This window comes from Tupaia chinensis, unplaced genomic scaffold (assembly GCF_000334495.1).
Source record: "Tupaia chinensis unplaced genomic scaffold, TupChi_1.0 Scaffold142543_1, whole genome shotgun sequence".
NCBI classification, from domain to species: Eukaryota; Metazoa; Chordata; class Mammalia; order Scandentia; family Tupaiidae; genus Tupaia; species Tupaia belangeri.
This window is the reverse complement of record NW_006202392.1, coordinates 1,080,579-1,095,551: the sequence shown is the minus strand read 5'-3', so window position 1 is coordinate 1,095,551 and position 14,973 is coordinate 1,080,579. Positions and strand designations below refer to the sequence as shown.

General features: G+C 40.5%; 1 pseudogene; it reads left to right on the top strand.

The window, feature by feature from the left end:
* The first annotated feature begins 7,130 nt into the window (after nucleotides 1-7,130).
* LOC114005131 (60S ribosomal protein L13 pseudogene) lies at nucleotides 7,131-7,966 on the top strand (annotated as a pseudogene).
* Nucleotides 7,967-14,973: the final 7,007 nt, after the last annotated feature.

The window sequence follows — 14,973 nt, the reverse complement described above, 5'->3', positions numbered from 1 at the left end:
ATTTACTAATAAAATTGAGTAGATGCAAATATAAACACAAATTTATATTTTATAGATATATTGATGAGATGAAGTAAACCTGAAATGATTGACACTTTTAGAGGGATCATATTTTTTATTTTTTTATTTTTTTAGAGGTTTTCACCATAGGGCACATGTGCTCGCCAAACAGACAGAGAGAGAGAGAGAGACATAGAGACAGAAAGCAAGAAATCACCCCCAGGGGGGATGGTCACAACGCAGTCCCTTCTCCTCCATTCTCCTCTCGGGATCTTAGGCACGCATGCACACGCGCCCAGAGTGAGTTTTAAGCCACCGGGTCCGGGACGTGAACCATTGTCGACTACATGGGAGTCCAGCGACATAGCCATTACACTAACTGCTGGTTCCCTAGGGGTATCAATATTTCATAGAAAAATTATAAAATAGCACCACTGATTTTATCAACTCAGACAAATAATGTTTTCCTCTTGTTAGAGAAAACAATTAGTCCAATGAGGGATGTTTTTAGATATGTACCTATTATTATAGAATTAATGAGACAAACTCATTTATCTGATAATGCTAATAAACTTATGACTTATGTCAGTTATTAATGATTTGATCACTGGGGTCTAGGATTCCTATCATTTTGCCTTTGTGAGACAAAGATTAAATTAGGGAAGGATGGGGAAGAGCAAGAGAGAGAAAATGGAAAGAAAAAAAGAGAAGGAGAAAAAGAAAGAGAGCATCTCTGAAAATTAATTATAATTTGTAACCAAATCGTGATTTCATATGTATTTGTGTTGCATTAAGATTATTCATTGTATTCAAAATCTACACATTCTCTACAATGTTGAGCATTCCATATGCCTTCCCTTGCCTTACCAAAATATAAAGGATAAATCCAAAGATAAGAATAAGCAGTCTTATGACTAGCAGATGGCATAATGGTTACATCGATGGACTCCCACATGGCTAACCACAGTTCAAATCCCGGAACCAGAGGTTTGAAACTCACGCTGGGCACATATGTGTGCATGCCCAATATCCAGAGAAGAGAATGGAGAAGGGATTGTGGCACAGCCATCTCCCCTGGGGGCAGAGGGATCTCTCACTGTCTGTCTCTCTGGCAAGTACATGTGCCCTATAGCAAAAAAATCTCTTGAAACTCATTCTGGGTGCATGTGTGTGCGTGCCCAAGATCCTGGGAGGAGAAGGGGTTGTAGCATGGCTATCCCCCCTGGTGGTGGTGGTGGTGGGGGGGGGTAATGTCTCCCTTTCGCTCTTACTGTCTCTGTCTCTCTCTGGTGATTGTACACACCCTAAGGCAAAAATCTCTAAAAGAAAGAACAAGAGCAAGCAGTCCTAGGTCAAGTCACGATTCCAGTTTTGCTGCAGTGATGATATTGAGTAAAACCTGAATCTGAACACAAACTTCAAAAGAGAGTTATAAAAACCCAATATCAGAAATATAGTTCATGTTCAAAACATATGAATTACATAATGAGGGCAATGACTCTTAAAGGGCTATCTTCAGTCTTATTTTCCAAAGGAGAGATTATTATAGGGGTTACTAAGAACGAGGCCTCCTATGTATGTCTATAAGTTCAAACAATAAATTTTTTCATTTAAATTTTTAAAAATTTGAAAAGAAAACAGTAACAACTCACAAAAACTCACATGTCATTTTAAATTATGGGTTTTTTTTTTCTATTGATCAAATGCTAGGCAAATATAGGTGTATTTTTAATCCCCTTGTGCTGAAAAGATATCAGAAATATCCTGAGTAAGGGACTCACTGGCAATGGATTAAATCTTTCCAGCCCCTGCTGTTGGTTAGTCACTGGCAGTGAGTGGCTTGTAAAGTTAAGACAGCACTTGGAAAGTCAGTCTTTGACTGCCCATTTTGATTTCCATTCATTACTAAACACCTGGCAGGGAACATCCAATCTTTTCCAGAGGACGAATCTAAATACTGCAACCAATAATTCAGTCTCAAAAATGACATTTTGTAATTCTTTTTGCCATTCTCAAGTGGTGAAGGGTACTTTAGAATCTCATCTTTTTGTTCTTGTGTATTAAGTCAACCTGAAATTGTCAAAGTGGGACTTTTTCTGCCCCAAGTCTTTAAGCTTTGGAAAAAGAAAAACTGTCATCAGGGTGAGTGGCTGATAGTTCTGTTTGCTGGAGTGTATCTCTGTCACTCTCCAGGTGGACAGCTTAACATACACCTTGTTGACAGCAAACACCAAACGGGGCTTCCCTGAAGGACTACCACAGTGGCTGCTGAGTGAGTCCCCCAAGTACATGTCAGGGCTGCTTTCTTTCCTAAGCATGATGGAGCGGACTTTTCCTGAGATAGCTATATCCACTGCATTTTAAGTTGGAATGCCTATGTAAGCTTTAAAAATAGAATGTTTAAGAAATGCATAATACAAAGGGTTGGGGGGGGTGGGTTGTAGATTGTAAAATCCTTTACAGTGTTGCCTATTTCTTGTTTCCATTAAACCTCTTTCTGCCATGACCTGTTGTAAGCAAAACTTGCCCCACTGACTTCTAATAAAGCGATCCAAATCCCCATGTGGCCTACCATAGTTCAAATTCTGAACATGAGATTTAGAAACATTGGGTGCTTGTGTGTGGGTGCCTAAAATCCCAACAGGATAGAAAAATGGAGGAAAAGGGATTGCAGCGTGACCTTGCCCAGTTGGGGGTGCTTTCTTCCACTGTCTCACTCACTCTCTCTCTCTCTCTGTCTCTCCATCTCTAGCCAGCACAAGTGCCCTCTGGCAACTAAAAAAGAAATCTTTATAATAAGCAAACACTTTTGAGAAAAATGCGTCTTTGGGATCCCGGATTGCAAGCTCCCAAATTTCAGTTTGTATCAGTGTGGTAAGAGCAAAATGGAAAGCCTCAGCAGCCGTTTCTACCACGTTACAATAGCTAGGGAATTACACAATCTTCTATCTGCAAATTAGGACTTTATGCCTGTCAGCCAACGTCTAAAAGCTTTTGTGGTTACTCAACACTTGCCCTGTTGGAACAGGAGACTATCAGAACACCTGTGCAATACACAAAGGGCTGCGAATTTATGGGTATATTAAGTGAAGCCTAATTATAACTTCATAAAAAAAAAAAATCCCCTAGACAAAAACCTATTTCCAGAGAAGCAGCTTTTGTAAGAACAGACTTAGAAATTATTATATCCCAAATGTGCTACTTAGTAAAGTTGAAAAGAAGTGTTACTCGAAGCATTCTTAGGTATAGGAAGCAAAGGTAAACACATCTTGTTTTTACACCATTTTCTAGAGTAGAGGAGAGTGTGGTGCTATAGCTTAGTCAACTCTTTCCTCCTTTAACATCTGCATACCATTAATTATGGACACCACTGCTTAAGCAAGCTCAGACAGATATTGTTTCATTAACTAACAAATCCTTGCATCACTTTAGAGCTGATTAAATTGACGCTGGTGGTGTTAAAGTCTTAGTGCTCGGTGATGAAAAGGTTCTCTACTTTGAGTACAAAGATGTGAAACAACCAGCTGTGTGACCTTGAGCAAGTCACTTCAACTTTTTTCTACTCACAGTCCTTATCGGATAAACAAAGAGTTGGAATAGATGGTCCCTTCTTTGTTTTTCTTTTGTCGTTGTACCAATCGGGATCCTTAGGTTGATTGACAATAGGGACAATAAATTACAGGTAACTCTAAGTGTCTCATAATGCAGTTTTATTTTGTTCCTCTTTCATTATAAGTCATTACAATTTGTTATGAAATGGCTAATAAGAGCTAGCTGCCCTGGAGTGTTTGCAACCCAGACATTGTTTTAAGTTCTTTAGATAGGATATCTTATTTTATCCCTACAATAGCACAAGGGGTAACTATTAGTATCTCCATGTTTAAGGTTTATTGTTTATTTCATGAGACTGACAGAGAAAGAGAAAAAGAAACAGAGGAGAAAGTCAGAACCCTCAGTGCAGTCTCATGCCATGATCCACCCCCAGCCAGCTAAGATCACAGCACCATATGCACACTGGTGTGTACGGGTCAACCTGGGAGCCGAACTCCCAATCTTCCTTATGGACCCAGCATTACAGTGTGGGGTACTGCCCTATTATCCTCACTTTATAGACGAGAACACTGAAAATTAGAGAAAGTAGGTATCTGATCCCAGGATTGACTAATTAGTGTCAGCACTGTAATTGGAACCTTTAAAATATAACTGTAGAAATTGCTCTTAATTTTAATTATTCTGAAGCCCATGGGTATATTTCACATGTACAGATTCAGTTACACTGTATTTAAAGCAAAACTGAATTATAGAACTGAGATTACTCTAGCAAAAAAAAAAAAAGATGTAGTAACTGCCTTCTTAAAAATTATAGCTCACGTTGGCCTGTGGCCTCGTGCTTAAGGCAACCAGAACTCACATGGCTGACCACACAATTTAAGTGTTAGACCCAGTAGCTTAAGAAACACACCATCTGTGTGTGTGTGTGTGTGCATGCCCCAAATACCAAGAAAATGGAGAAATGGAGAAGGGATTCTGTCATGACCATGCTCTGTTGGGGGGCAGGGGGTGCTTTTTTCCTCTCTCCATCTCTCTGTCTCTCTATCTCTGGTGAGTGCACATGCCCTCTGGAAAAGTTTTTTAAATTATATTTCATGTATAAAATTATGAAGCAAGTTATAGCATGTGATTTAGATGTCATGTAAGCAGACCTAGGCACTTGAGGAAATGTGTTAATTATTATAATTTGGTCCACTAACACAGAAATTTATTAAATTTGACACCAATAAGCTTTACCTTTTTACCTTTTTTTTTCTTTTTTAATTTGTTTCAATTTGCCCGAGGAAGTGCACTCTCTAGAGAAAAAGAAAACACTCACCAGTGGGGCATGGTCATACTGCAGTCTTTCTTCCTCCATTTCTCCTTCCCATCAGGATTTGTGGTACGCACACATGCACATGTGCCCAGTGAGTTTCTGAAGCTGCCAGGGCTGAGACACAGACCTCAGTCAACCGCATGGGATCTGTCTCCCTGTGCACAGGGCTTAACCACTGCACTATGGGGCCAGCCATAACCTTCTTAGTACTAGAAATTACCTGGCAAATTATGAGGTAATAGATAGATTTAATTATGTCATTTTAATTACAAGAGTATTCATTCTGTCACTTACTCATTTAACAAATACTATTTAAGAACCTATTATGGGCCTGGCAGGTGACATGGTAGTTAAAGCACTGGACGCCCACATAGCTGACCGTAGTTTGAGTCCTGAACCTGACTGATGGCTTGAGAATCACACCAAGTGCATGTGCATGCATGCCCAGAATCCAGAAAGAAAAAGAGGAGAAGGGATTGAGGCATGGCCATCACCACAGGGGGTGATTTTTTGCTTTCCCTGTCACTGTCTCTGTGCTGAGTACATTCATCCTGCTGGGGAGGTGGGGGGAGAATCTATTATATGCCAGGCCTATCCAAGGTGAAAAAACAGATAACATCTGTCCTCAGAAAGGTTTAACGTCTGCAGAGGAGACAGACCAAGCAACAACAGGATGAATACAAAATTGCAAACCTTGATTGGTGCCATAGAGAAAACAGACAGATGCCATGGTGAGAAACAGCAGAATAAAACCTTCTCAGACAAGTGGTCTGGGAGGGATTCTCCAAGGAAGCCCATAAAATTACAGCACGTAGGACAAGCCAAGGGCGGGATAAGTTAGAGAAATAAAATGAGGCCAAATTTTGAAGGTTGTGTTCGTGGTAATATGTTTGGATTTTCTTCAATGTTCAACAATAAGCCATGAGTTTAAAGAGAGGTGTGATCTGGGTGCAAGACGTGTTAGTTGGATTTCTATGTAGAAAGCGTTTTGGATGGGGTAATAGGAAGGGATATAGGCAGTTAATGCAGTAATCCATAACAAAACAATGCCTGAGCAAAATGAGAAAAGATTGGCCAGCTTCGAGTTTTATTTGGAAATAAATTCCGTAAGACAGGATACACTGTGTTACAGGTGAGGATAAATAGGAATCAAAAGTGGTTTCCAGATTTTTAGATTCAGAAACTTAGATAATGGAAGGCTTTGTGAAAAGGGAGACGAATAAGCTGGAAATGGGCACGGAAGTTCCGTTTTGCTTCAGATGCCTGGGCTTCTGTAAGTGCAGATGTCAAGTAGGCTAGTAAGTATTTGATTTTGGCATTCGAAGGAGTGGCTTAGTTTAGAGATGAAAAGTCGGGAGTTGTTGGGTCAGCCCATGGCGTGGTGGTTCAGGAAGCAGAATCCAACATGACTGACTACACAATTCAAGTCCCAGACCTGGAAGCTTGAAAAACATGGCAACCATGTGTGTGTGCATACCCAGAATCCCAAAAGGAGGGAGAAATGGAGAAGGGATTGAAGCATGACCATGCCCCCACATGGTGATGCTTTCTCACTTGCCCTCTCTCTTTAGCTCTGGCTCAGTGTCTCTCCTGCAAGTGCAATGGCCCCTAGTAAATCTGAAAAAAAAAAAAAAAAAGTTGGGAATCGTCAACATGTAAACAGTATTTATACTTACAGAAATATAGGACGTTATGAAGAGAATGTAGAGAAACCTACATTCTGGAGAGCTACAACATTTAAAATTTAGGTAGGAGAAAAAAATGGAGACTGAGAAGAGGTGAGAAAAAATGGAGACTGAGAAGAGGTGAGAAAAAATGGAGACTGAAAGAAACGGAAAAAAACAGTAGAATGAGGAATCACAGAAGCCAAGAGAGGCCAACTCTTTCAGGACAAAGGGCCTCATGCCACTGAGGACATGAGCACGTTTCCCACACCGGCTCCCTCTTGCCTGCCTGCATCCTCTATGGGGAATAAAGATGCTGAGAAACACTTGCAGGAGCATGGCCTACTATGAGACTGAGTTCTCGTCAGACACAGCGTTTCCACTCTACATCTTACTACATACCCAGGGCTTCAGTAACAGCCGATCACAGCTGCAAGAGATACAAGATGCACTTTCTTACCGAGTACTTAGAGAAGCCAAAAATCAAACAGAAAAGCAAAAATAAGAACACTAGAAAAATGTAAAGCCTCTGGCATCTAAGGCTTCAACAACCATTAAACAATGCCTAACTCCTAGCCAGATTAACCTAAAACTAAAGTCCACTTCTCTTAGCTCTTATTACACAATACATCATTTCCAGCTTTCAACGTATTTGAAAAATTACAAAGCATGCTAAAAGATTTAAAAAATAAAATAGTACAATCTGAAGCAAGTTTCAGGGCCAGACACATGCATACACTTTCAGATCTTTATTGTTGACGATCAGCTGAAGAATTTTTTTTGAAATCCATACAGCATAAACATCATTTGAAAGTACACAGACACTGCTTTCACTCGGCCGTTCTCTCACGGAGGAGGCCACAGGCAACCAGGACGCCCCATCGGAATGGCATGATCCCAAAATCACACTTCTACAAGGACTGGCAACGGCGTGTGGTACCTGGTTCAAACAGCCGAGGGAAGATCCGCAGATGCGTGGCCAAGCAGATGAGAGCATATATCATGGCAGCACCAGCGACCGGCCTCATCCCGTCATGAGGTGCCCCACGGTGCATTACCACACCAGAGCACAAGCAGGCAGGGGCTTCAGCCTGGAGGAGCTGCAGGGGCCGGCATCCACAAGAAGGTGGCATGGACCATCAGCATGTCCCGGTACTCACAGTGGCGCAACAAGTCTACGGTTGCTGCAGGACACGTTGCAGCTACTGAAGGAAGGAGTACTGCGCCAAGTTCCTCCTCTTCCCCAAAAAGCCCTCAGCTCCCAAGAAAGGAGACAGCTCTGCTGAAGAACTGAAGCTGGCCACCCAGCTGGCAGGACCAGTAATGCCCATGAGGAACGTCTACAAGGAGAAAGCCAGACTCATAACCCAGAACTTCAAGGCCTTTGTCAGCCTTCACATGACTTAGTGCCAATGCACGGGCTCTTCACCATCCAGGCAAAAAGGGCCAAGGAAGCCTGAGAACAAGATGTTGAAAAGAAAAAATAAATACATATTAGGAATTTAATAAATAACACCATGGGAAAAACAATTATACAGACACTAAGAGGAGATGTTTAACTACTTTCTATCAATGTATTTGAAAAATTAGCCAGCATGCAGAAAATCTTAGTAAAACTCGATTAATTAAAATGGTCATAAGTTGAAATAACAAACACAAATATGTAATTAAATTCATAACTGAAGATATTCCAACTAAAAAAATTCAAAACACATGCCTTCACTGATGAAGTCTTCTGATTATTTAAGGAAGAAATAAAACCAACCTTACATAAACTCTCCAAGAGAATAAAACAAAATCAAACTTCCCAATCCTCAAAGAGAGAAATACGGTCTTACTACTAAACTTGACGAGAAAGATATGTAACAAGCCAGTCATGATTACCGATGCAAAATCCTCAACAAAAGCATATTTAAAAAGCCTTAAATTTGAAGACTGCTATACCAAAACAATGAATTCACTTGACTAATTCCTTGAACTACACAGTGATGATTTGTAAAATTGTCTGGATGTGTGAAATACTTCAATAGAGAGTTAAATGAGAAAAAAATAGTTCTCTAATCAATTTTAAATTCATCCCTTTTTCTAATCAAAAGCTTAGGCTGCCATTTGGTTACATTGTAATCACTTACGATTTTAATATGTTTTTTCTCTTTTTCTTGTTTTCCGTCCAGAACACAGTCCGGACATACATTTGCACCCTCACAGAAGCAGAAAGAGCCATGATCAGAGATAAGCTTCCTTGTTTTAGATGGATTGCTGAGATTTTATCTCATAATAAGGGAAAAAATCAGTAACAAAATTCTTGACTCAGATAAGAAAATCCACATCAGTTTCCAAATAGGCTGTAATTTTAAGTAGGATGCTCAAAAAGGATAGTATGTGTGAAAGCAAAAAGAAAAACACAGACACAATTGATCACTGTGGAAGTTATATTAGTTCTAGAGTTTATTCACAATGTGGAGTTCTTTTATATATATATATATAACGTGTTTTCACTTTTTTAGTTCAAACCATTGCTAATTTAAAATGGTCTTGTCAGTAAATATTGATTGACTACCACATGTGAACTGATAGAGCACATAGTACCAGTTGCTGTGGGGAATACAAAACGAACACTGTTTCTACCCCAAGTTCACTGTTTGGAAAGGAGCAAAAATTATTTCATTAAAAAAAAAAAGTCAAAGAATGATACAAAGCCTAGTTGCAGCAAAGGACTATGTCTTACTCATCTTTAGTTCTTCAAGTTATTAGGCTCTGTGGTTTTTATATTCAATATTAGGAAACTAATAAATATTTATTGAATGAGTTGCATTAAATTTGTGTGTTGTGGCAACTGAAAAATATGGCATCATTCCCCAGGCAACAGGAATTCTAATGAATCCAATCTCTCCATTTTGGAAATGTGCACTTTATTATAAGTGCTCCTTTCCTTCTTCCCCATACAATAATTATAGATATAATGTTTTACATAGGTAAATGAATTTGTTTTTTCTTTTACTTTTTTAGAGCCATAACTATTGTCACTATTTATAATTACTTTATTTTTATTTTTTTTATATATTCAATCACTATACATCACTTAGTGTGTAAAGTAAATTCTCCCAACACAAATACACTTCACAACAGGTTTCTCAAAGATCTACAAATAGAACTACTATCTGATACAGCAATTCCACTCCTGGGTATCATTACTTTCTATAGACTTTGTTTTGATTTGCTCACTTTTTGTTCCTACTTTAAACTAATATTTTATAAAAGTTCCATGCATCTAATCATGTAATTAATTGTCAATAACTTTATTTTTTCCTTTTTTTATTCCAATAGAGTCTTTACATGCTTTTTGTAAAAGACATATGTTTGCATTTTACATTTCCTCAAAGACAGATAAAATTTCTCTTTCACCAGAAAGTCACTAGTGGAAGGAAATTGCTGAATAAATTGTTTGAATCCAGCAATGTGATCATGTTTGATTTGGAAAGATTTTTGCCAACCTGCCTTTCAATTTATGCTCCTGCCACAGTATGAGTCTTCTCCCAAAAATGTTTAATCGCATAACTTATTCAAAATTTTGATTTCACTGTTGTTTTAGTTTCATTCGTCTAGTTATAAGTGTGGTTGGCCAATCTTTTTATTGGTCATTTTTATTTCTTCCTCTGTGACTCTCCCATTCACATTACACACCCATCTTCACTTGAATTCCTTAAGGCCTTTTATCACATAGACATACAACATGTGATATGTAACATGACACATTACACATATGAATGCACCCATACACTTGCAAAAAAAAATTTTCAAAATAATTTCCCAAGTCAGTTTTAAGAGAAAATGCTTGTGATAATAAAGCCAGAATAGGTGGGGCAGTCTCAAAGGAACTAGCGGGTTTAAGAATCTTTTTAGATTTTCTATTATCCTGAGAAGCCCAGCAGACGTGGAGCCAGAGAAGCATGATAAACAGTGTACATTTCTTTTTTGAGAGGTTTTTTTGCTATAGGGCACATGCGCTCGCCAGGCAGAGAGAGACAGAGAGACAGAAAGCAAGAAATCACCCCCCCCCTCGGGGGGGATGGCCACAAACATTGTACATTTGAAATCTAACCGCTGAATAATATTATCTGCCAATCTGTATTGACCAAGCTTGGTTCCAAAAGATGAGGTGCTTTTTCTTCAGAGACCGAGGGTCAGGAGCCCCAGTGTGTCCGGAGGCATTGCAAAGGGATGCTGGTACCCGATGGCAGTTACCCATCCAGATAGACACACACACACACACACACACACACACACACACACACACAGACTTAGAAAATATCTTTTCCAATCCTCTTGAAATGAAATTTTGGGCACAAGTTCTTCACTGTGAGTCCAGAAAGTGTCCTTTCCATGTGGACTGGGTATCTTTGTGAATTACATCCCAGCATGTAACTCAAGAAACAGGGGCTGCTGGCAGGATTGTCTGGGCTTACCTATGCTGGGGCAGTTGTCCCCTGCTTATGCTTTGTCTCTTCCCCTGGGAGCCAGCAAGTTATTGAGACCTCCTCTGAATCTAGGACTTAACATAATTCTGAGATGGACTCTAATTCTGATAGCCATGTTTGTGTCATTGGTATGTTTAGGCATAAACAAATGATGTGTCTCAAGGTGGAGTAGATCAGCTCTGTAGACCCAAGTAAGCCTCTCTAAAGTTTGAAGTAGTCGATAGTATAGGGACCAGTCAAGAGGGAGAGTCAGCATACATCAAAAGCTGGGAGAAGAGGTCTTTTGGAAGGCTCTCGCTAAGTCTAGTCTTAAAGGGGTTGAGCAATATTAACAAGTAGTAAGTAAAGGTTCCAAGTAACATCTTAACTGCCTCTCTGTAACTGATCAAGCCACTGAAAAGTGCACCCAGCATTGTGTATCTAGTAGAAATTGTCCTGAAGAGAGAGAAGCCTTGATATGATCAGGCAGAGTCAGTAGGACAAACAACAAGGAAAAATTATCTACGTGCATCTTTATGAAGACTGAGAGGATTAAGTTGTTCCCTGATGTGGTTATAGAATTTTAAAAGAAACCCTTCGGAGTCATTATGGCATCAGAGGCAGAGACTTGTTTGAAATAGAGATGGGGGTGGGTGTTAGTTAAGAAGGTCCAAGGATGAGAAAATTCCTACTGTGCAGCAGATGTAGTTTCGAGTAAAGCCGAGTCTGGAGAAGAACGTGGCAGCACAGGTTGAGAAGGTGGAGGCACAGGTTGAGGGTGTCCTTCTATTTAGGACAGTAGGAAAGATCTGGCATTTAGTGCATATAACAAAACTGTCACAGAGAGCCCAAAGTTTTGAATGTAAGGGATTTCAACACCAGCCATGAGTGTCTATCCAGTGTGCTACGTGGTTTGGAGCAGATGTTCTCATCCATTGTCCCATCTAGTCTAAGGGAATATTTAACTCCAGTAAGGCTAAGAAGAAAAATATTTCGAAGAAAAATATTTCAAAGAAAAAGGCAATTAATCTCCACCAATTAGGTCCTCCTCAATATTTCCTGGGCCACTAGTTAAAAGTGGGCAAATGGGAGTGGCTCAAGGCAGTCGCAGAGAGAGCTGGGAGCTCAACTCAGTGCATCTAAGGAGAGGTGGTTAACAGCGATAAGGAGATCAGCAGCCAAGACGTAAGGACCAGTGCCACCCATTGATTTTAGATATCTAAGAGAGGAACAAATGGGGAAGGAAGAATTCTTAAATTCTTTTAAGTGGAGATTTGATTTATTCTCCACTTTGAATGGACTAAGGTATGGCCTATGGACATCCCTACCCAGTTATAAAATTTCTGAAAATGAAATTGTAAATTTTCACCACAAAAAGAGCTGTCATTTTCCTAGGAGAGATTAGAGCCAAAGAGGAAACAGGAAGGGCCTCTAGGACCCCAGTTTAAGTTTCACATTTGGCCTAAGAGCTATTCATGGTAACCATATTTGCCATCAAACTCATAATCAGATGTCTTATATTTCTGGTGGCCACATTTACAGTTAACACTATATTCACTTTTTCCCTAATTCCTGCACTTCCTATTTATACTATGAAGTATAAATTGGAGCCTAAATCAAGAGACTTGTTAAGGTAGAACATGCCCAGATGCACCCTAAATCCAGTGAGAATTTACTAGGTGATATAGAACACTGTGGTGTGGAGAGCAAGGAAAAGAGCAGTTAAGCAGGTGTCCCCAAAGGGCCAATAAACAACTTTCTATTTCTATCAGATGAATGAAGAGGAAAACTGGCCTGGCAAGGGCAATATTATGTGATCCTCTCAACAACTGCAATCTAATTTACACCATACACATACTGAAAGTGAAAGAGCCCTAGTTATTCTACCCACAGCATATTTTGCTCTTTCTGAGTACTGGTTGATCAGTATAAGGGGGATTAAGGACCGTTGTTCAGCAGACTTTAGAACCCATAGAGAAAGAGGATCTCCTGCTCATTTTTTATTAGACCCACATGAAGAAGGAGAAGAAATACTCTGTAGGCTTAAGGATGAGAGAGCAGGGGAACTCCTGACACTCCGTTGAGCAGTGGGGGAGATCTTTCAATCTCAGAGTCTTCCAACACCCCAGGAAGTGGTCCTGGGAAGATGCCTTAAATTGCTCAGAGACATTCAGTTTCTCCCACTCAACAGCTGGAGTCCCTAGTCCCAGGACCCTGTAAGCCAGCAGAGCAAAGGGCAGCTTAACTATCTTTAATGCATCATGGCAAGTTCCTGGATATGTGTCTCTCTCTTGCTAGCAGGTAAGAGAAAAAGTCTGAAGGAAAGGAAAGAGGAATCTGCGCCATCACCCAACCGGGCTATGGGGGATGGCTTCAAGTGATCAGGACCTTCAGGATACACCAAAGAGTAACCTTAGCATGCACCATCAATTGCCCCAGGAACATTCATCTTCCTCGCAATGGTTAAGATTCACGAAATGGAAACCAAGTCACAAAACAGCCAATGTTCTCAACATTTTGATAATACTGAGGGATTGACTGGTTCCCGGCCAGCCTCACACTTGAGTCTTGTAAACTGGCAATCACCCTAATGGTTTTTACATGACTGTCCGATGCCCAGTGATTTCATCTGATAGAACTAGTTTCTAGAGACAAGAATGTCCCACCGAAAAGGATAGAAAGTCCACATTACCATTCTGACGTAAATAGTCTAGATGTTTCCAGTCTGTGAACCAAAATATGACATGGGAACATGAGATGCAGCGGTGACCAGAGCCATACCTGCAGTGAGACACAGGTTCTCATCCCATGCTAGGAGTCAGAGTCACGGACACGGAGAGTAAGTAGGTATAGCAAAGCCGGGAGTTTACTAGAAAAGCAGGGAATTTAGTAACAAAGTGGGGAGCTTATTAAAGGAAAGGGAAGGAAAAACAGAACTCCCAAGAAGGGAGGGGTCCCAGAAAATGAGGTGCCAAGGAAGAACTGTGGCAAGGGGTTTTTACTTAGGTCAGAAAGGAATTTCTCAGGACTTGTTTTAGGTGGGACTCGGGCATGCATTCCCCTCCTGGTGGGGAAGGATGCATGCTGGATGGGTCCAATTATTTTCCTAATTTTGGAGTAGGTACCAAGGTCAGGAGATTATTCATTTAGGAGCTTTATGCCATGAAAGCCATTATCTTCTTCCTGAAATGTGGTGGAGGCTAGAAAAAGCCTTTGTTTTAGGTCTTGGTCATGCTCCCTACATCATTCTCTGAGCCATCACTGCTTCCATCTGAAAACTTAGCCATTTTGTGACTCCAACTTGGATCCATATCCTAACTATATTTTTAGGGTCCCTGTCTCCTGCCTCATTTGGACTCTCATGTTGTTGCTTCAGACTATGAGATGAGTTTGTGCCCCTCACTGCCTTATCTGGATACCTGCCGGATGACAGGCCGCTGGAGGGCTTAATGGCTGGGACCCATGGCTCATCTCCTCCCCCACTCACCTTTGGACTCTCAGATTTGTTGCTTGGGACTTTGAGACAAACTTGCTCACCTCTCTGCTCCATTCTGACACCTATTTCAGCAAGGGCCTTGCTGGACTGCAGGCCACCTGTGACTGGAGGACTTAAAGACTGGGACCCATGGTTCATCCCCTCCTTCAATCACCTTCGAATTCACCTGATTTGGGTGTTTTGTATAGGGTCACAGGATCTCTTCTTTGTTACTTAGTTGAAGGTCAGTGACTCAGTTTCAAGTGCACCTGTTCTCTAGAGATAGTGAGGACTTTGGGTCACTCAGGACCAATGAAAACAGTGCAGGGTGCTGGTGAGTAATGGGGAGACAAAGCAGAAAACAGATTGTGAATTACCTATTCCTGCATGCCTTTGGATGCTTAAAGAAACCTTGAATAATTTAGGAAGGAACATAAAAATCATGAGACAACTAGAAACCATTGCAGAGGCACAAGAAATATGAGAACCAACAAGATGTCTCAGCCCCAA